Source organism: Xenopus tropicalis, chromosome 6 (assembly GCF_000004195.4).
Source record: "Xenopus tropicalis strain Nigerian chromosome 6, UCB_Xtro_10.0, whole genome shotgun sequence".
Lineage (NCBI taxonomy): Eukaryota > Metazoa > Chordata > Amphibia > Anura > Pipidae > Xenopus > Xenopus tropicalis.
In genome coordinates this window covers 123,834,693-123,858,658 of record NC_030682.2, presented here as the reverse complement: position 1 = coordinate 123,858,658, position 23,966 = coordinate 123,834,693, and the positions used below count along the sequence as shown (strand labels likewise).

The following is a 23,966-nucleotide window of genomic DNA, read 5'->3' as shown; positions in this document are numbered from 1 at the left end:
ATATTAACCTCCCCATTGAAGTGTGCCCTTTTATAATACTGGTATGGGATCCGTTATCCAGAAAGCTTGGAATTATGGTAAGCCCATATCCCATAGACTCTTATTTTAATCAAATAATTTTATTTAAAAAATAAATTTTTTCTCTGTAATAATAAAACAGTAACTTGTACTTGATACCAACTCAGATATAAATAACTGGAGGCAAAACAATCCTATTGGGATTATTTAATGCAAATTACAGAAAGATCCCTTATCCAGAAAACCCCAGGTACCGAGAAATCTGGATGACAGACCCCATACCTGTACCAGTGCTTCTGTTTTTATAAAAAGAGAGGATGGTGAAACTCCAGTAACAATTTTGCTCTGCTTGCCTCTCCTTGCAGATGTTCACTTTGTCTCATTGAGTTTTGGAACATAGATAAATGCCTGCTGTACAAAATAATATAAAGAAACATTATATGGTTATAAGTTCTAATACAATACACAGGCCCGGACTTGTGGAAAGGCCACAAAGGCCCGGCCTAGGGCGGCGGAATTTTAGGGGCGGCATGCTGTCCTGCCACATTCAAATTGGTTGTGGTTGAAATCGGGGCCTGACAATGCACCTTCTACTTAAATTTGGAATTTCAAAACTATTCAGACTCTAGGTGCTCCTGGAAGGGGCTGGGTAATTGCTGATGTCAAGGAGAGTAGTGTCAGAAATTATGGCTGCATCTGCCAAACAATGATTAACAGTAAGGGGATGGGAAGAACAGTGCCACAGGGGCAGACAGGCATATACAGTAATAGGACCAAAAAAAAGGGAGTGGGCACAACCCATGGTACAATACACAAAAGCAGTAGAAGTGAATTGTAGAAAAAATATCCTAAATACTAAAAGTATTTGCTACCAGTACTTGCAGAAACTAAAGGATTGAAATGATAATGTACAAAAATGTGTTGTAAACCAAAAAGGTTTCATTATGTGCCTATATTGTAGAAAAGCCTCAAGTTCTTAAATATCAGCAAGCATTCCATCCTAACACCAGATTCTCAGCTAACCATATACATACAAATATAGTGGAGCACGGCCAGATAATGCTGGAAATGCTGCTACCAATCTGCTGGAGGGAGGAAAGTTGGGCATTCTTATTAATAATGGATTAAGTAACTTGGTCTGATTTGTCTTTACCCTGATCCTTCATGCCCTGCTGTCTGATTGAGAAGATTTGCTAAATTGATCTGAGCTGGTCCTTCACCAGGAAATCCATGCTATCTAGGATTGTGTTCATCAATTATATATGTATAGCTTGTGTAAAGTATTTTCCTTTCTCTTAGTTTCAGCAGTGTGTGACCACAAGCATATGGCTGTCAAACTAGAGTGAAGGCACACGGAGCTACTTAGTAGAAGCTACTCATCACGGCTCATCAAGTGCCAGAAAATACCCTGCCATAAACAGTACTGAGAATTGCCTCTGCTAAAACACATGTAGAGACAGTTAACGGTAAACGATCAGCACTGTCTATTTTTGTAGCTGTAACAAGTAGCTGCTACTAGTAGCTTCACCCTTTGGGTGAAGACACGTGGAGCTACTAGGTGCAGCTACTTTTTCATGGCTACTAAACTTCAGAAAATACCCTGCCATAGACAATACTGAGAATGGCCTCTGCTAAAACACACACACAGACAATTATCATTAAATGATCAGCATTGTCTATTTTAGTAGCCACAACAAGTAGCTGCTCTGTGTGTCTTCACCCTTATGGTCCCCAGCCTTCCAGTCTGTGTGCACCATTCCTGGACTTTTAATATATATAACCGGTATGCTGGTTGATTTGTACGAAGGCTTAGCTCTTACGAAGGCTTAGCTTTGAGATTTCAGAAGGAGTCCCATGGGAAAAGGCACAAGATCTCTTGCTATAGGAAATGAAAAAGAAAAATTGCAGTTAGGAATATGAGAGAGAATATGAAAGAGAATATAGTTTTTGGGTTTATAAAATAAATTTTTATTGGGAATCACATTTGGCCATTAAATATATTTGTGTCTCTTGACTCAGTAGGTCAATTGTTATTTTTGGGAAAGGAAAAACTTCTAATTTTACCAGACCTGATGTGGACCCACTGGAAACTGTAGCGCTACCCTACCTGCACACTATCTTCCCCTCACTCAGCATTGCTGCCTATTATAAAATGTGATGAAATGCATTAAGAATTCAAGCACTCACTGCCTTTCTCATTTTAGACTGTATATCTTTCTCTCGCAATACCATCACCATTTCATTCTTTCAAATGAAATTACCCCAGGGAGTTTGTTGAAAACCATTTAGAAGAGGGAATTAAGCAAAGAAAATGCAACATGAAACATGCAAATAGAAGCTCCAGAGCTTGTTGGTGGCTTAAAAACAGAATGACAGAGCTAGAATATTGCTTCTGTAGAAGGTGCACAGGTTTCAACTGTTTATTTAGATTTCAGATGCTCACTTTTACAGCAGAATATACCCTGTTGATTTGATTGGTGCACTACTACTATAGCCATGGCTTAGACTAGAGCCTGGTCTCACTGAAAACTACTAGTAAGTACACTGCTTGTTCTTTAGAGAGAAAGAGAACCAAATGGCATTAAATGCTGCTCCAAATAGAGGCTTGGGGCTATTTGTAGTATTTTAGGTTCAGATTATGATTTATTGTGGTTTTCGTTTGTGGAGTGATAAAAATAGAAATTAAATTAAGTCAATTGACAATTATGAAACAAACATATTTATATAGCAAAATCAGAATGAGCATTGACAAGGATTAAAAAGCAGAAACAAACACAAAAATAAATGGTAAGCGAAAGTGCTGTTGTAGCATTTGCCTAAGGTATCAAAACGACTTATCAGTCGTGGTTCTGTAACAACAGTGCTGTCATTTACGTATGTATTTTTGACTTCAAGCCTTCAAGCTCAAAGACTGCAAACAAGTTTTGTATAAGAGTTAAAACCCCTAAGGAACATGAAGAACCCACTGTTGCATGAAACTCGGCAAGCAGTGGTAAATATAAGCATAGCCTGTGGGTAGTAGGGGCATCAGGAATTACAATGACAGGCTGATTACCTGTTGTGTCTTATGCAACAGTTAACATTTTTAACATTTTTAATACATTATCTGCATTAATGGGTTACAGATATGTTTCTGTATAAGAAATTGGCTTCCAAATCTATGATTGTAAGACCATGACCAAATATAATGAACAATTTACTACAATTCTTTCTCCTGTATAAATGTCAAATTGAGTTAAACCTGTATTTTAATCCTGGTGTTTCAAGCAAATGCAAAAGACAGGTTTGGATATTATAGATTATTTAGACTTTTTGGATGTTTTGGCTAAAATAAACTGCTATGGCTGTATGGGTCCACACCGTGTGATCTAACTGTTGTAAGTTAAGGTGGCCATACATGAATCTTTTAGGGTAATGTCCCACAGCGAGGTTGCTGTGCATTATTTTAAAAAGAGTGCACTAACTTAAAAAGCTAGCAGAAAACATTCTAGTAACAATACAATTTCAATGATTTGCTTATTAATTTCATGCTTTCTATATATTTGTCTCTGATATCAAAGAAACAATAACCTGACCAACACTGGCTCTTTGCTGTGTCCCACTATATGAACACCAACTTTTTGCAAAATACAAACAGAGGAGTTGCAATGATCAACACATAGCTATGCATAAAACAATGGTTTATTCCTGCAACATGTCTCAAGCTGCAGGATCACACTTCGAGTTGCATGGCTTTTGAAAGGACATATAGGGCTTTAATTATTATTGCCCACAATGGATATGTTAGAGCACTAAGGGGCACAAAATCAGTGATTCTGATTCTATTGGTGCTTCATATAGATCCTTCTTGTGCCTTGTGTTACAAATGACTAAATGGAGAACTAATGGAGCGGTCATAGTGCTGGAGAGCTCTAAGAATCAATATCTTCTGGCAGATTAACAACAGAGCACAAAAACTCACTACTAGTTTTAAACTAGTTTTATGTCTAAAGTGTCACATTTCTGTGTATAGAGGCAGTAAGGAAAAACCTTTCTACAGCTGCCATTTCATTTTGACAAGACATGGTTTTAGAGATGCACACATTGGTTTGCTTTACTCTAACTAGACCACTTGCTGCTAACTGCTGAGTAGTTGCTGTGGGTTAATAGGCTAGGGCAAGTTTTGCTAAGGTGACTATATAACCCAATAGTTGGTAGTACAGCAACATGGGCCTAGTTAGCCCACACCTAGCACCTACAGCCACCAATGTGCTTTTACTGGTGCAGATGTAATAACTGCTATCTCCTAACTGGTTGTTAGGGTATACCTGGCAACATTTACTTATATCCTGGTATAACATCTACATTTATAGTAATTCCTAGTTACCCCCAAAGTCTGAATTTGATTGGTCCTTTTCAGTTAAAATTATAATGGTGTGCATTTGATTGGTTGGCAGAGGTTGCTAGCCTGGAACAAATGTTGCTTTTGTTAGGTTTCATATGCTCTATAGTGATTTGTTTTTCTCTGAGAAGCAGTGTGAGCATAAAGAATCCATTTCTGAGTAATAAAGCATTATGCAAATACCATCTCTGCTGTCTAAATATAATTTAGTATTGAGTAAATCTCTACCTGTGTAACCTACAAATATCTTTTTAATCATCCCTCATGCCTTACTATAGACCTTTGCTTCTCTAATAGCCAACATATTGATATGTGTCAGTGAGAGAGAGGGAGTGAAATTACAGGCTGAAATCGATATGCTTGGCTGTGGCAGATTTCTCATTGGAATTGGAATTGCTGCTGAGTGATTGCTAAAATCCCCGGCTCTCCATTCAGGCCATGCAATCACTGTAAGTTATCAGACTCTGTAACATCCTACTGACTGGTGGATATTATATATTCTGTTTACACAGGTCTCTATTGTATTCATGTCATGTCCTGTATGAAATGTAGGTCATGGGGTCCATTCAGATCTACAAACACTGATACTGTTATTCTTTTTAGTGATACAAAAAGAGAATTAAAGTCCCTTCAGTGCTCCATCTGGTATCTTGGAATGGAATAGGATTAAACATACAAATGAGAACTGCTTTCTGCAGCTTCACCCAATGACTTTTTGACTTTTGGACAAATTGCAACATTTCAGAAGGAAACGGGTAATTTATCTTTTTTATCTGTCCTTTTCCACAATAGGCGAACAAGACTGGAAGCAGCTGAGATTATGAATTGCATAATGCCCCCCACTTTTTGATTAGTATGGACTGACTGGTATTCTGGTTCCTTTTCTGAATAGTTACTAATTAATAGGAAACCTTCTCAAGCCTGCTGTAAGCAAGCAAATACAAATACTATCAGTTTGGGCCCAATGTTGCTTGACAGAAGTCCCTCATAGAAAATAAAAGATGGCAGCTCCCTTTTACAGATACATGTACGTATGAAAAGTGTAGCACTCATTGTAAGTAATGAGCTCTACGATTAGGGCTGAATCAGCAGGTGGAGGTAAAATTTTTATTGTTTCTGCCTCGATATCGGACTATTCAGCCCTGAATGTCAGTGGAGGGTGGGAACAATCTTTCGTGAAGCTTGTTATTGCTACATGTATGGCCACCTTAAGGTTCCTGTCCCTCCGAGATATTACCTCCTGGTGCATAAGGGTAATTTTTCCTTGATGTGCGCTGGTTCTGTACATTATGTAATTGCTCTTGGGCTGGAGGTGTCACTGGATGATTTGTACTGAGCACAAATGGAGGATGGATGCTGTTTCTGCTGAAGCAGATGATCTGTTGCTGATTACAGCTTCAGAGATCCGATTGCCTTCAATGCCTCTCAGTTGGAGGACAACTCTGTGCATCTCAAAGTATTATGCCTCCTTTTGTCATACCTGAGGGCACACTATAAGCTCTAAAGGAAAAACTCAGGCACAATACAAGAGATGCCAAGTGGGAATGCATACATAATGGATTGTGGATACAGTAGGAGCAGATATTGGCCCATTTTCAAATATTGGTAAATGTGTCCATGTGATTTTTTAACTTGCCCAATTGATGATCAGTTGGGCAGGCCTATTGGGGACTAATAAGCTGCAGAATTTGTCTGGAGGGACTAAGTTACCAGGAGCAGCAAAAAGAGTTAATGATGATTGTGGCTCAGTCGGAAACTGATGAGAGAGACTAGAAATTGTTGGGCAGGGATGCAGTCCTCTTTCAGCTGGTCTGTAGTGACTCTTATATGAGATTATTGGTACATGAACCAACTGATCAAATTATACAATTTGGTATACCGCTGTGGGGGGCTTAAGAAGCAGAATTCTGCTGATCTGCCAACCTCACCAACCAAGTGGGACCATCCTTTTTTCAGGAAATGGGGGCCCATGAAAACAACTCCAGGAGAGTTTGCTGCTAATTGATAGCTCTACTTATTTAAAACCTTACATGGGCTCTCTTTCACAGATCACATATTTGTTTTTTTTATTTTGCTTTTTAAGAATTTTCCGGAAACAGCGTTGATTTAATGGGGCACTAAACCCAAAGTAGAATCAATTTGTGTTTCAAGACCTAGAGCTTATGTAGCGCCTCCATGTACAGCAGCCCAATACTACTTGAATCTCTAGTTCTTTTTCCCTTTTTTTACTATCCAGATATAACACAGCTCTACATCTGAGCCCCATACAGTGCAATATGCGGGTGCCCAAAGCCCACATGTGAATGCAGATCAGGGAAAGCAAGATGTCCCCAGGGGACAGACAGCATGAGATTTGTGCAGCCATATGCACTGAAATCTCTTCTTGGGTTTTAATTCCTCTTATTTTTAACACTTGCTATACTTTCTGGTTGTCTTTTGCAATTATATATTTGCTAAATCTTTGTGTTGTTTCTTTCAGATCCCTTGATGCTTGGCAGCCTCTAGAAACTGGCCCATTCTAAATCCTGGCCCACAGTTGCGAATATCCTTGTCTTTCTGGAACAGGCACAGTTTCAAAACAAAGGTGGGAATTCATTTTAACTTTGTTTACATGCTTATATTTGCATTTAATTTTACACAGGGTGGGGGGGTGGTGAGTCCGGGGTCTAAAGGAGAAGTTACAGCCCTGCCTAGTAGCAAAAAAGATCACCTAGTGTCTGTGGTTAAATAAAGTTGCAAAACTATATGTTGCTGTCCCTAAGCTAATGTTGGTATTCATTGTTAGCCTCCCATGGGCCTAATGTATCTTCTGTTGTGTTATTTGCCAGATTGGAATTTACTAATTGCTATGGAACTGTTAATGGGAGTATGAATCTTTATTCTAGGTTCATGCATCAGAGCAGATAGGCATTTATATTCATATTAGCTCAGTCAGGTCCCTCCCACACTTCCGATACAACAAGGTATAAAGATATCCCTTGGGATGATCCCTCAGTATAACTGCTGTTAACATATGGATTAAATAGAATCTAGGACAAACATAGGTCCAGTCAGAGAGTAAATCCTTTGTCTTTCATTAGATAATTACACATTATTTCTATTCATGTAGGACACATAAGGACTTTATGATTACAAAGCACCATGCAAGGTGCAAACATCAGTGCATAATTGTGCCAGTCAAACCACTATTCGGTATTTCTGCTGACTTTCATGCATCCGTATTTGTGCTAAACTCCAATACAGTTTGGCACAAGAGTGCCCATGTGCTTTACCCCTATGCAGGCAGTAATTCCACAGCTTCCTTTGCATGCTATGCCACCAGCTCATACTTGCTGCAACAGAATTGTGTGCAAATGTCCTTACTGATGCTACATGCTGTTATGCCCATGTTACCACCCCAACTAGCAGTCTGTGCCACAGTGACTAGCATGCCAAACCCATGAGTAGCAGTTTTTTCCCCCTGAAAGTTCCAGGGTAGCCCCGGCACAGCACTGCCTGAGTAGTGCCATACTGATTTTCATATTAAATAAAATACAAAATGTTTTTAAGGTGGTGTGTAGCAAGTGCGGACATGTGCTACTATATGTAAAGTTAGTTACAGTATTTTTTGTTTTCTTAATTAACAAAACAGATCAATGCCCAGTTTTATGAAAACTCTAGGAAAGATCCAGTGGTCTGTAACGATATAGAGGGCAAATTGTCATTGGGAGCAGTGTTTAAATTGTATGTATTTGAGTAGAAAAGTCCTCCGTTACATGGAGGACCGGCCCTGGGCTTCCCACTTGCCTGGTATTCTGGTGGAATAGTTGATAGAAATAGCATCAAAATTTGACATCTTCCAATTATTATGTTACTGTATATAACAATATAATAAAAAACATTATTTATTGATCCTGTGTGGTGGGGCCAGGAAGGTTTGCTTTACACAGTGAGATTTTAGCAGCTGAATTTGGTAGTGTGGCTGTACAAACAGCTTGGCACAGTTTATCTCCACCACTTACACAGATGATATTTGATTTGTCCAGTACTAACCGTACTTAAGATGGCCATACACGGGCAGATTTAAGATGCCAATTGGGGTCCTTCAGACTGATTTGGCAGCTTATCTGTCTGTGTATAGGGCCCTCTGACAAGGCCCCCCGACTGAGATCTAGCAAAAAATCAGCCAGATGTCGATCAGACAGGCTTGATTTTTCTGTTGGATCAATGAGCCAATGCGGTTCTCACTGACTTATGGTATCCCTTTCAATGTAATACAGTCTCTTGGCCCTAGGGCCTAGTCATTGAATTAGTATGCTTAATATGTATTTTTTTTTTTTTTTACCATCTCCCTAATGTATTTTAAAGGATGTGTCAACCCCAAAAATAACTTTCTGCCTAATTAAAAAAAATTCTCAGAACCTTTCAATAAGAATTTATTAAAAGGCTGTCTCCTCTAGCAAGACAGGTCTGTCAGTCTGCTGGCTTGTGTTACATTGTTTTAAATGCCAGAGCAACCAGGGCAGAGAATAGAAAAGGACAGACAAACACTACTTCTAATAGCAATAATATATACAAATAACTTTAAAACCATTACACATTTGTAATGAATGTATATGGCAAAGTTGCTTAGAATTATGTTGACATGTCCTTTAATATGCATTTGGCACAAGATAGGTATTGAACCTCACCTTTAGGGGCATAATGTTGACAAACATTTAATCTGGGGACGGCAATTACATTAAACTTTTCTGTTTATAAGATTTAATATGTGGACATCGTATTTCCTCCACATGATTTTTTTATTCGCTTTCTTTCACAATGAATATTGCCCTTTGTCTGTATTCATACTGCCATTGTTATTTTCTTTCTTATGGAATGGGCATCATATCTCAGGAGATGGATCTTTTGTCTCCCAGAAGCCCCATAGGTTTCTAATTAAGAATGCCTGCATTAAATATTTAAATGGTTGGTGTAGCTAGTGCATTTATTACTCGCTTATGGTTCCTGCATATTTATGCTGTATCTTTAGCCACTTTAATATCCCTTCTCTATGTTTTGTACAAAGAATATAGAAGCCCCTTTCCTGAACTAAATTGGCACAGTTTTATGGCTAAATGTTTTTTTTTTAGATGCTGTCTTTGTCATTGTTCTGCAATAATAACTTTGGTCATTGTCAGTGACATTATCAATGAAATATGATATTCTGAATTCTTTTCTGCATCCAGTAGTGTTATACATTGTTTACTGTAAGTACAGTGGCACAGTACTAATCCCCACGTTCCTTCTCCTTTCCCAGGAAAAATCATAGCAAAAACAAATGTCTGGAAGCACAGGCATCATATTCCCATTAATGTGTTTCATGACAAACTACAGTAGTGTGTGTTTCAGTAATGGAAGGGGCTATGCAATAATGAGCTCCCTAGCTCACTCAGACAATTGTTAGCCATATTTGAATCCATTTATACCAATTTGGTCCTAGCCCTCTTCCGGAACTCATTGGGGGGGAAAAAAGGAGGCTCTGCAGATAAACAAATGAGAATATTGAATGTGACATTGGTTAAATAGCAGGTTTATATCAGACCAGGATGCTAGCAGACAGAGGCCATGATTAGGAAAAGAGCTTTGTCAATGAAGCAGGTAAAAACAGCTATCATAAATGAAAGGCTATTGTCCGTTATCAAGTAGAGGTTGGCAACAGGGTCATGGGTATACAGTATCTCTTATGCACACGTTTCTCTTTAGAATAAAGAGGCAAAGAACATAGCCCTTTGGGTCTGTTAAGGTGCACATTCTGAGACCGCTATAGAGAAGCAGTTGTGGTTGTGGCCCTCTTGGAACTAATTTAGATGTTTAAAATGATTGTCGTATGGATACGGTAAAAGTGCTCTAAGGATATCCCTGTGCAAGGCAAAGGCCCCCCTACAGTGTTTCCCACAGACAATAAATTGTGTATTTCATAGTTAAAGGTCAATATGTCCCTTGGTGTAGGGCAAGACACTGTCTCCTAACTATGGCAGTGGTCAGTGGGCATGTGTACTCTGGTGCTTGAAAGTTTGTGAACCCATTAATATGTTCTATACTTTTACATGAATGTGTCCTAAAACATCAACTGATTTTCAAAGTCGGAAAAGTAGATAAAGAAAACCTAGAAAGACAAATGAAATAAAATAATTATATTTGGCCATGTATTTTAAAAAAAAAAAAGATCCAATAACATCTGTGTGTGGCAAGTAAGTTAATTGTGTTCTCCGTATTTGAAGTGATCCCCTTTTGCAGCAATAACTGCAACTAAACGTTTGTGGTAACTGTTGATCAGTTCTGCAAATGGAGATTTGTCACGGGCTACATGTGCGCTTTTATAAGCTTGCGCCCTGTGCGTACTGACGTCACACGCACGGGGCGCAACCCTATAAAAGCGCACATGTAGCGGAGAGCTCGGGACATCACAGCGGACACCAGCGATAACAGTAACAGAGCCCGGCCGGGCCCCCTTTAAACGCCCGGGCCCAGGACAACTGACTTGATGCAGGGGAGTAGGAGCCGAAGGATGCTGGCGGCGGGGGGAGAGGACTGGAGGATTCTTGGGGGGGGCCCTGGGGGGAGAGGACTGGAGGATTCTTGGGGGGGCCCTGGGGGAAGGTGGAGGATTCTTGGGGGGGCCCTGGGGGAAGGTGGAGGATTCTTGGGGGGCCCTGGGGGAAGGTGGAGGATGCTTGGGGAGGGTTCTGGGGGAAGGTGGAGGATGCTTGGGGAGGGTTCTGGGGGAAGGTGGAGGATGCTTGGGGAGGGCCCTGGGGGAAGGTGGAGGATACTTGGGGGAAAGGCCCTGGGGGAGGGGGAAGGTGAAGGATGCTTGGGGGGCCCTGGGGGAAGGAGGAGGGTGCTTGGGGGGGAGCTGGAGGATGCTTGGGGGGCCCTGGAAGAAGCAGGAGGATGCTGGGGGGAGCTGAAGAATGTTTGGGGGGCCCTGGAAGAAGCAGGAGGATGCTGGGTGGGGGGAACGGGAAGAAGCAGTAAGGAAGCAGCAGAGAGCGGGCCATTGTATGGGGACACTGGGGGAGGACCACCAATGTTTTAGGGGGCCCTGGGCTAGCTAGCAATGTTTTAGTGGGTCCCTGCCCTGGCACCAATGCAAAACGTAAACCTTGGCCACAAATGTTTTAGGGGGGCCCTGGCTACCAATGTTTTAGGGGGCCCTCGCTACCAGTGCCTGTGTGTCCCTTGTATTGATGGGAGGGGCCATTGGGGGCGTGGGAGGCTGGGGCCCAGAAAATTTTGTTGTGAGGGGCCCCGTGATTTCTGATGGCAGCCCTGCCTGCGTGCACCGAGCCTGCGTGTAACATGTGACTGCTGGTACTCCCTAAATGCATCTAAATGACACACAAGATAGGGGAACGGAGGGGGAATCACTTCAAATTCAGGAGGACTGTATTTATGGGGCAAACACAGGTTGCTGTGATCCATTTTTGTACCTGCACCCAGCCCTGCAGGCTCTAAATAACTCCTCATATCTCTTTTTTTTTCTGGTAATTCTAATGAAGGAGACCCCCCTTGTGCCTCGGCGCACCCCCCCCCCCATGCCTGCGTGCGCCGAACACACCCCCCATGCCTGCAAGGCTGCAGCCTTGATAAGGAGAAAAACAGGTGAAGAGTATTTGCTTCGTGGGATACAATTACCGTATATACTCGAGTATCAGCCGAGGGTTCCTTTTTTAGCACATTTTTTGGGCTGGAAAACAGATTATACTCGAGTATATACAGTACTTTTGTTAATAAATCCATGGCCAAATTTTTTTAGCTAGGTTTTCTTCATCTACTTTTATGGCTTGTTTGAAAATCAAATGATGTTTTAGGTCACATTCATATAAAAATAAAGAAAATTTTAAAGGGTTCACAAACTTTCAAGAAATAATGTACTTTATGTACTGCATGTATATTCGGTATATAACTGAATAAATGTGTGTTTGGGTTTGTAGAGTGTTCATTTGTTTTTCTGTTCCAAAGGCAACAAAGCAATGGCACACAATAAATGAACCTCTGATTTATAGGAAACTGGAGGAGCAACACTAGCCATGATGGAATCCTTCATCACTTTTCCCATTTTGCCTCCCCAGAGGCTGCAAAAAGGAGGAACTATATATCAGCCATGTCGTTTATTGCTAAATGTGATTAGATTTCTTAAGGAAGAAGGTCTTCTAACAAAAGCAAGGGTGGCAATTAATCTCATAATGAGAAAGTGTTGCTTCTTTCCCTAAATGTAAGGAGTTGTTAGTATTGAGATTATGCACTCAGTGTGATTGTCTGACCCCTGATTTGCATTACGATGAGCAGAAGAGCACAAAGGAACAATGCTATCTTAATCCATGTAAATCTGTATTTTCTCTAGTGTATTACCTGGCAATGGTTGTATTATATTCCTTTTTTATTCAATCAAAAGTGAGGTTTATATGCGCCTGTAATTTATAGCAATCACATCAGTACGGTTTTAAAGCTCCCGATATGGCAGAGCACCAATTAAACTAGAATTGTCACCTCACATAAAAAAACTTTATAAAAAAAAGTCCTTTGCAAATTAAACATTAAACCCATTTTTTTTAATTAAAACATCCACACCTGTAATAAATGTATTAAAAAAAAATCTCCGCTGTAAATCATATATTGCCTGCCCTGCATCTATGCCTCAGGCATAAAACCATGAGCAAAGGTGCCCCAATCATGCTCCATTGCCCTTTAGCACACCCTCCTATCCTGTTTTGCTCTATTGGGTGCCTAATCAGAGGAGTGCCAAACTGCACAAAACTCATTGGTTAACATAAAGCTTGGGAGAACACCAGACATTTGGTAATGCCAATATTCACCACAGGTAAACCCATCTGCCTGCATACTCTTAACCAAGGGACTATAAGGGCTGCCTTCTCCTCCTTGAGGGCTTGGTCATTACACCCTTAGGCTGTGACCTAGCTGCATTCCTGGCCTGAATTTCTGGCTTTATTCTTACCTATTTGGTGTTGTTTTCAGACACTGACCTTGGTATGTTACTTATTATTGGACCCTACTCTTGTTTGCTGCATCTTCAGACCCCTGGCTAGTTAACAGACCTGTCTATCTGCCTGCTCTGACTACTATAGTACACTATAAGAGAGGAAAGAGTGTCCAGTGTCAATTTTTAATATCCTTCGGGTTCCACATCTGTTTTTTTGTCTGGATTTGGGACAATCTAGTCCAGTAATAGTGTTGTTATGCACTGTAATCAATTGAACATGCATGTGCTGCTCTATATATTTTACTCTTGTTGCTCTCTCCAGCAGCCTTGGCTTGTAAATTTGTAAGCTCTTGTGAGCAGGGCCCTTTCACCCATATATAACCCTTGTTTGTTATATTATTTAAGACCCCTGCTGTGTAACTGGCTGATGCTATATGAAAAGATGATGATGATGAAATGATTTATATTGATGTTGATTATATCAATATTGATAATAATTTTAAATCACTAGGAGATTTTACGAAAGGTCCACAAACTTTGGAAACCTCTGTGGGTATCTATATTGTGTGCCATTTCACTACGCATTATTTCCTTTACTTTCTTCCTGTTCTGGCCCCAGTCTGCTCATCCACTATCTGCATTTCCCGATGCCCATTATCGAGAACACTCTGATAACTAACAGTACCCCTCCCTGCAGGGTATTTTCTTAGGTATAGGCATAGGAAAGATTCCTTATACAGAAAACACCAAAATCTCATTTAATAACAGACCCCTCACTCTGCACAGGGCCAATACTAGGGGTAGGCAGGGAAGGCCGCTGCCTAGTGTGCAATAGCATGGTGGGGGCGCAACATAGAGGTCAGCAAGTTATTTACTGGTGACAGGAGCAAGGCAGTGGTTAGTGAAGGCACTGTGGTGCTTTGCAAATTGATTTAATGGCACTTGTGGCGGCACAGAAGGCTTTGTCTGGGGCCGGTGGTACATGGTTGAGCGGGAGTTCGCATCTGGCAGGATGAGGGGTGGGATGGCTGCACATTGGGCCTTGGGCACCAGTAGAACTTGGCAGGGCGCTACCTCTGCATGTAATTATACATTATGTGCCTGGGTGCTATTATTTTACTGTGTATGTGTATTGTTACTGTTGTGACCTTTTCCCATTATTACTTTTTTGAAACAACAGTTAAAGGGAATCTGTGAAGCGGAGTATATTATAAAGACTGTAGAAATGCCTGGGCTCTGCACAAGCCCTATCGGAAAGCAGTCACGACAAGATTAAAAATGACTTGGTTATGAGAGCCATAAATCCTTGCCCTGCCAGCTATCAGTGAGCAGCATCGTTTGCTGACTCTGAGCCAGGCTTTTTGATGTAAAGATTAAATACATGTATTTTTAAAAGAAGCCCTTGCAGTTAGCTGTCACTCACAAATAAATCATCTTTCATTATATCCGGAACAGAATCGCCACTGTGCAAAGTACAATGTTGTCGGAAAATCTTTAAAGTCCTTTATCATAGACCAGCTTTATTTTGTAACAGAATCTGCGTGCCTGGGAGCGGATTTACTGTGATGCATTGGAGATTGATTGTTTATTCTGCTGCTCTCCAATACAAATGCACTCACTGTAGGGATTATCGCCTGCACCGGAGCTGCTCTAATTACAGCCAATGGGACACCTCAGCCATTCCTTTTATATCATCTGCTTCTTATATGGGTGAATACATAGATATATCCCTTTCATTAAATGTATCCTTTATTTCATTAAAGGGGATGTCCACCCAAAAAAAATTCTTTCCTTTGCATAATAATAATAAAGAGTATAATTCTAAGGCACTTTAATCAATATTTATGTGAAAGTGTCAGTGCTTTTAGTTTATTAAAGGAACAGTAACACCAAAAAATGAAAGTGTATAAAAATAATTAATATATTATGTACTATTGCCCTGCACTGGTAAAAGTTGTGTGTTTGCTTCATAAACACTACTACAGTTTATATAAATACCCTGCTGTGTAGCCATGGGGGCAGCCATTTAAATTGAAAAAAGGAGAAAAGGCACAGGTTACTAAGCAGATAACAGATAAGTAGATTCCCATTGTATTCTTCACAGTTATCTGTTATCTTCTTATGTAACCTGTGCCTTTTCTCCTTTTTTCAATTTAAATGGCTGCCCCTATGGCTACATAACAGCTATTTCTATTAACTATAGTAGTCTTTCTGAAGCAAACACACAATTTTTACCAGTGCAGGGCAACAGTACATTATATTTTAATTATTTTAAAACATTTTTATTTTTTAGTGTTACTGTTCCTTTAATAATTTAAAGCGGTTTGTTTGTCCTTTGATATTCTCTTCTCAGTTTGCCAGACTACAGAAATCCACTCTCCACCAGCCAAGACTCCATATCCCACAATGCTGTGCACACTGCTGTTCTTTTCCTTCTCATGGCTGCTATTCACAGAACATTCAAAGCATTGTGGAAATTGGTGTGGTGGCTGGGAGAGAGCCGACTGTCGCTACAATGTTGCAATTGAAATGAGAAGCTGGGGAAAGAGTAGGCAATGGTAGGAGACAGCTTTCCATATGTACAAGGATATAACGGCAATTTTAGACTTGTTCCTGCCTTCGTACTGAATTAGGGTGACTTAAAGGCAAAGTTCACCTTCAAATTAATACATTTAATGTAAACAAAGGTATTAGTATTCACATTTTGTTTTGCAGTTTTCCAGGTGGGAATGTTTGTGGCTTTTTCATTGCTAGAGTCCCATTTACCCTATCAAAAAGACAGTTTTTGGAAGAATTGGGAAGGATTTCTTTATAAAGATATGCTCTGCAAGCAATGATGGAATTCTTGCCCCAGAGAGCATCCATTTTTCATTGTCAGGGTCAGTGACCCCCCAACAACTAAATAGCCTTTTACATTTTCAAGCTAGAAAGAGGCAGAATAGAAAGGCAAATAGTTTCATAATGATATAAAATTCAGGTTGAAAGTTGCAAACAAGTGGACAGCTAGATGAACTAGAGTTTCATATGGGCAGAACTAGATTTTTCAAGCATATGGTCGGATTGTCAGCCTAAGCTTATACGCAGTCCACCTTGTGGAGTTTTCTTTTAAATATTCATGTACGTTATAAAGGTATTTTGACAATCATATCATATATTGCCTCCCCTATCTCTGTCTCAGGCATAGAGGCTTGGCAGGCAATTACTTTCACTTTCCATTCTGCACTTTTTAAATGTTACTGCACTCCTCACATTTCCCCTCCCTCTTTTATGTTTATAATTGTGTAATCTGTGCATGGACATTAGGTACCCCAGTCTGGCACATGCACAAGATTTTGGTATGCAAAATGCAAAGGATTTATAATTATTCCTTAGGATGATCCTTCCCCTTTATGATGATCCTGATTAATACCTACGTTCCATGAATGGTTCAGTTTGTCAAGCTGGAAAATTTAATCCACAGATGCACCATTTGTGCTTGTAAAATTCAAGTGATTGAAGATCTGAATGCTTAACCAGGTTTCAGTTTTTATTAGCTGCAACCTCCACAACAACGTGTGGCCTATTCTCTTTCTATTCTATTTCTCTATTCCCTTTGCATAGACTTCTATCCCTGACTCTCACACTGCCAAAATGGTCACCTCACTTCCACTCCCCTTTTCCTTCATCCCCTTTTGTTTTTAATCAACTTTATTGCTATTTCACTGGCCAGCCTTATAGGTTGCTGCCATCTACTGGCCGAGCTAATATAAAGTAACTATGACACTGAAACAGTATGAGCTCCTGCAGTTTGGGTGGTCCCCCTGAATGAGCAGTAGAAATGTGGGCACATGTATGGTATCCATCTGTTTGGCCCATGGGCCAGTTGGTTTATACCAATGTGTATTGGTCAGTGTATGGTCACCTTTAACATACATTTGCAGCTGGAGACTGCAGACTGGGTGTAATGGAGATCATACACCTAACTGTGCAATTGAAATGTTAAGAATGTGTATACTGGCATGGGATCTATATCTGGAATGCTGGTGATTTTCTGGATAACAGGTCTGGGCTACATAGAAAATGTTTCTTCTGTTACGGTACATTGTTCCTCTTGCAGGATTTTAGTAATTTATACCACAGAATAAAACTGCCATGGAACACCATGTAGATTGAATTTATAGCTTACGTATTTCTTTTCCCAGAGGTTCTTTGACAGAACCCGCTGAGATTTGCTTTCATTATTTGGGAACATTGCCGATTATTGTCACTTGGGCTTGTAAAGCAAAACCTGAATTTCTTAATCACCTCTCTCCAAGATGATGGGCACAAACTCTGCTTCTGTTCCTTTTCTGTGTGTTTTACTCTTTATTGTTAAGCCATCTGAGCTGCCAACCATTGAGGGATCTCTGCTTTATTGAAAAAAAATCTATTTATTTACTAAAACTTAAGCGCCACTGGATAATTGGACCGGCCAGTAAAAGATTAGAGCCTGTACTGAGGCAGATAATTAGATAAATCCACTGATTCTGTAGAATGAAATATCCTTGCAGGTGTAACATCTGTTGAGTCGAAACACATCTGTAAGGCCACCAAACAAGCAGATCTGGGCCCCGTTTGGCCACCCACTTTCTAGTCATTTAAAAGGGGTTGTTCACCTTTAAAAAAAAAAAATATTTCGTATGATGTTGAGAATACTATTCTGAGACAATTTTGAGACAATCTGAAAATTTTTTCTTTTTTTATTATTTGGGTTTTTTAAATTATTAAACTTTTTGTTCAGGAGCTCTCAAGTTTAGAATTTCAGCAGGTATCTGGTTGCTAGGGTCCAATTTATCCTAGCAACCAGGCAGTGGTTTGAAAGAGTGAGAGAGAAATAGGAGAGGACCTTAATAGAAATATAATCAATAAAAACACTAATAATGTTTGCAGTCTCAAAGAGCCTTTCTGATGCAACCGCAACTTTTTTTTGCCACGCGACAAATTTTTCCGCGGCAAATTTTCACAGAAGTTTAGAAATGGCGAAATGCGTAAATTCACTGCAAATCCATGCCTGGGGAAAAAATTCGCTCATCACTATTGTTCATCCTTTATCGGCAAATAGGATGGACATGACAAGATTGACAAGGCACCAGGTGGCCCCCCCATGTAAATCCTTGTACCTGGAAGAGGAATGGGACATGATGGTGTTTTTCAGGGAGAGTAAAAATTGGAACAGCAGTATTAATATCAGTTGTGTGTGTTCTTGTCAGTAGCATTTAATTCATATATAAATGTCAGTGCTATACTGTTGGGTCCTTGCTGTGCCCTTGAAATGTGGAATTAATAAATCTAGTGCAATTGCTCAGAATATACATGCCGATCACATGGAGCTCAGTGAAAGCCCTTTATTATTTTGTGTGGGAAACAATGGATGTAGATACACAATGAGCGTGCATATCATTTTAGTGCAACTAATCATCATGTTCAGCACTCGTAGATAGTTTTAGCCTGATCTCAAACCGGACTCGCACGAGTTTCATTTCTTTTATAGCCTTAAAATTCAGAGAGAACACAGATCTCTGTGCAGCTGTCATCAGCATTGGGTAATGATTTACTTGCGGCTGCGGTGGAATCTTTATATCGGTAACATTTCCAAGCCACGTATAGTGAATAATTATGTTCTCCGGCGCGGTGTAACAATGGGTTCCTTACGAGCTGGGAGACTGTTTTGCTGACAGAGGAGTTTGGTTTGGTTACAACTGCATTTGCATTCATACAATTCTGTAAGTAGTGCTCTATGTGCTTAGAATTGGGCAATATTAGAATAGATCCCATCATGCCAAAAATTCCTGTTGTTAAAGGGGAACTCTGGCTTCTGAACCAAAATTTGTTAAAGAGCCCCACTGTAATTTGTTCCTTCAAAAAGTATAAATACATTCAATTTTTATATGCTGAAATCCACCTGCAAAACCGTTCTCCTTGTGCATCATTTGAAATCTTGGCAGGGGAGGTGGGACTAAAACACTGATGTTACAAATTGTAACAACTTCTCCACAGCTTACAGACGGCATACAGGAACTGCATAACCCACAATGCATTGCACTGATGTCAATTCTGGGATTTGGAGGATGCAGGCTGAAGGCATCAAAGCACAGTCAATTACTGTTACAGAAAATAGCCTGACAGATCAGCAGAAGAACAGGGGGCTAGACTTGCATAACTAGTCCAAACCATATTATTACATATAAATGCATGAAAAGGCTGGATATTGTTTAATTGATGTATATTGAAAAGTTGCTTGAAATTATTTTTATTTTTCAAAAACGCTAAAACACAATATTGTCTTTGGGTAGAGTTTAATCATTTATGCCTCCTGATGCTTTCCTGCTCACTTCTATTGGTCAGTGTCACAGGAGCAATAGAACCAATAAGAGCTTTATTTCCCCTTTAACCCTGTACGCAACCCATGTCTTACAGTGAACATTATGAGCAGAACTTGAAAGGCTAGGGATGTAGTGGGGATGAGTCTGGCACCCATGGAGTTAAGCTTCTCTCTCCGCAGTAATTGCTGTGCAGGCTTCTACTGCTGGATAAAGAGCATATTTAATATGTGTGAACCTTTTATTAACTGCTCACTGCAGAGACGAAAGGCTGATTAAGAAATGTGAATACTACGTCTGTTCAATTGCTGACAAGCACATTTTTCAAACCTGCAAATTTGTAAATAGGAATGGGCCTTCTCTCTTCCAAATGACAGGCTGATGAGGGGTGCAGGGAGTTCTGGTACATAAGGATGGAGCTGTGTGAGTCTGCCAGGGACGTGGGAACAGCCCCATATGATTCTGCTGTTTGCTGCTTTAGGCATCTGAGGAAAAGTCCCGGTAACATTGGTGTTGGGGACACAGTCATTTGGGCTCTGTAGCCCAGGAAAGCTTCCCTAACAGTGCCATTGTGCGCCACACATTCCATGTAGTGATGGTGAAAATGTTTATTTAAGCACCACTCTCCAATCACTATGCCACATACAAATTACATGTTTGTTATAGGGTGAGACCAAGCAGAGTTAAAGCCTGAGACTGCCCCAATAAATGATGGAAACTTCATCCCCCCCCCCCCCCCCCCCCCCCCAACATTCATGGTTGCAAAACTGGGAAATTTGGTAACATCCCCCCGAGCCACGTTATGCCCAGGCATTGTCCCAATCTGCCACATTGTTTAACCTTTGCATCTTTAGGTGTCTCTAGTTGTATCCAGATTGTCCTGCATAAATACAGACACTATAAAATATAACATTTATTGTGATTATACCTCTGGCAGTAATGCAGACAGTTTACATTTGCTCTTACATTGACACTAGAGTAAACTCGCTTTTAATGCAGATAAAGACCGGGATAAAAAGTTCTGAAGGTAGATTCTGTTGGGGAAGGTTGTTGGCTGGAGCTGCCATAGAGCACCAAAGCTACAATTTACATGATTTTCTTACAAGCAGCTGCGAGAAGTAAAAATAGCTTTGTTAATAAAAATGCTTGCAATTTACAGTGTAAAGTAGGAAACTGTATTGATTTGTGTTTGATTATCTGTCTTGAAAGGACACAATGGAGAGACATAATGATTTAGCGCTGCGTTATTTATGGCTCTGCTGCCACATAATGTCTCCTCAGTTGGCATGCTGTGTATATTAGCATGGTGTGATTTACACTAAATTGCCTGTTTGACATGCATTGAGAAATTGAACGCTATAAGTGCACAAATGATTTGCCTGAGACAGAGATGAAATGACAATAATTAGTGGTTATTTGGTGCTACATATCATTTCTTATGCTGAAGGATTGGTGTGAATGCTTAGTATCCCATGTATGCTGTTAGAAACTGCACGGAACTCTGGGAAAATCTTCTTTCCTACATTTGAAGAGTTGTTATATTATCATCATATTGATATATATCGAGATTCTAGGTTGTTAGTTGGTTCAGCATTAATATTACATTTGGTACAGGTTTGGTGGGGATCATAGATTAAAAACTCATTGACACAACTAGCAAAATCCAGCCAACAGGGCTGAACCGATTGCAGTTTAATTAAAATGCAATCAGTGCTGCCCTGTAGCATGTATTTATTAGATGTGTCTAAGTTTTCAAGTGATCTGGTCACCCTATCATATGTCAACACATTCACTTTGAGGTGGAAAGGGCATTGCAACAAATGCAATTTAGGTAATCTAAAAAAAATCAAGACGATAATGGAAATATCAGGTTCTCTTCATTTTCTGCTATAACATAATAACTTAACAGTAAAAAATAGTTCATTTTTGGTGTTAGCAGTCCTTTTCTTTGTTCTGTATTATAGCACTATGATGTTGCCAGTCAGCAGCTAGGTGGACCTGATAGGGAACTGAAGCATTTCTTTGTGTGTGTGTGTGTAACTGCAGGGCTGTGATTGGCTATCCCCCTCCTACTGTGCTTCTGACAGGGACCATTAGGACACGCCCACCCCTCATCTAAAACATGTACAGGCACCATAGCAGAGCCATAAAGAGCTATGTGTCTATTTAGATAGAGACAGAGATAGATAGATATATAGATTGATAGATAGATAGATATATATAGGTAGATATGGAATAAAGTTTGCGCGTGCAAGTACCAAATTTTACTTTTGCATTTTTGCAAAATAAGATCACATCTCGCTCTCACATAACACCATTCCTTCAGAGAGTCTTTGTGGGACCAACCTGAGCAGTTACACAGAGGGAATTAGCCAGTGCCCATCAGGAAGCAAGTCAGCGCAGTTTAATAACATACTGTACAATAAAAAGTGTCGGCTCTACTCACAAGGGTATCTACAGATGCACAGAGAGAAGCCCTATACTGAGAAAATATTGTAAAAGGATTATCTATCCAGTGTTTGGAATATTGTAGAGCTCAGATAATGAGCCCCTCCAGGACCTGAAATACTCCTCCTAATGTGATACACAATACTGAGAGTGTTCCTCTCTGCTTGATAAAGGACATGTCAACCCAAAAAGTAATTTTCTGCCTGATAAAAGAAAACACAATTCTAAGCAACTTTCCAATATTAATGTATTTAACATTTTTAGTACTTGACTTGGAAAAGTCTCCTCCTCCAGCAACAGGTCTGTCAGTCTGCTGCCTTGTGTTACATTGTTTTAAAAACCAGGGAAGAGGATAGAAAAGGACAGACAAACACTGCTTTTAATAGCAATAATATATACAAATAACTTAAAAAATGTTATAAGTTTGTAATGAATGTATATTGGTTGCTAATAATTATGTTACGTTTATTAAGCAGTTTGTCTAATAATGACAGCCATCAGAGTCAAATTAGCTGTCATTTGATATAGTGTGGCCGAGCCAAAAGGCAATATCAGCCTTTGTATGTCCAGCTTGGCTCCAAGACAGGGGCTCACCAGTAGGACAGTAGTATTAAAGGGGTAGACCACCTTTAAATTAACTTTTAGTATGATGTACACAGTGATATTCTAAGATAATTTGAACTGGTTTTCATTTTTTATGATTCTTCAGTTATTTAACTTTATGTTCAGCTCTCCAGTTTGGAATTTCAGCAGCTGTCTGGTTGCTAGGGTTTGTTTACCCCAACAACCAGGCAGTGGTGTGAATGAGAGACAGGAATATGAATAGGATAGGGTCTGCATAAAAAGATAAGTAATAAAAAATAACAATAACAACAAAAATGGTAGCCTCATGGAGCAATAGTTTTTGGCTGCTGAGATCAGTGACCCCCATTTGAAAGCTGGAAAGAGGCAAAAGAAGGAAAATAAATCAAAAACTATAATAAAAAAAAAAACCATAATGAAAACCAATTGCAAAGTTTCTAGGAAAAGAAACTTATAACATACAAAAAGTCAGTTTGATGGTGACCTACCCCTTTTAGAGTAATTATTAGTAGCGCTAAGAATGTATCTTTTTATGTGTGTAAAAGAAAGTATACAATGAGAAAAATATTGCCAGGAAATAAACCTGAAGTAGCACTATTAGAATTGCCCCCTGTCCAGTCCCAAACTGCATATCCAGGTGTCCGAGAAACCACCTTGTGACACGTAGAAAGTATTACAGAAACCTGCATCCACAAAGCTCAGAATCACAGGAAGTACATCTCCCACAGACTCCATTTTAAGCAAATCATTCTGATTTTTAAATAATTCTGATTTTTACAAATGATTTTCTTTTTTTCTCTATTATTATTATAATAATAATAAAACAGTACCTTGTACTGGATGGTAACTAAGCTGAATTAATTCATATTGATGGCAAAACAATCTTATTGGGTTTATTTACTGTTTAAAAAATAAAAGTGATGGTGATATATACAGTATTGGTTAAACCAGGGCTATATACAGTAACTCCCTCAAGGGCCTTTGCAATGATAAACACCAATATAATACTGTTTAGAATATGGTATTTTCCTTACCTTACAGAGCTTCCCTCTGACAGTTGCTTAATAATGAATAAAGAACTTTAAAAAAAAAAAAAAGGAATGCCACCCAAACACAACTTAATAATTTAAAGCAACTTTGCAATATATATCAATTAAAAAAATATGCTCTTTTCATGATTTTTAATGTAATAATATGGTTTGGAACAGTTACCTAAGCCTGTTGACTGTCCTCA

The 23,966-nt window shown here is 39.6% G+C and overlaps 1 protein-coding gene across 6 annotated transcripts in view; it reads left to right on the top strand.

Annotated features, from left to right (window-relative positions):
* The window catches only part of pag1 (phosphoprotein membrane anchor with glycosphingolipid microdomains 1), an 80,919-nt gene that overhangs the window by 5,707 nt on the left and 51,246 nt on the right, over positions 1 to 23,966 (top strand). For 4 of the 6 annotated variants that reach the window (XM_002936621.5, XM_004915161.4, XM_004915163.4 and 1 more), the window contains exon 2: positions 6,879 to 6,983. The gene's annotated coding sequence lies outside the window, so the exon portion shown is untranslated. Of the gene's footprint in view, positions 1 to 5,002; positions 5,155 to 6,878; positions 6,984 to 23,966 lie in introns of all 6 variants that reach the window. The other 2 variants (XM_004915164.4, XM_004915162.4) reach the window with 1 other exon arrangement.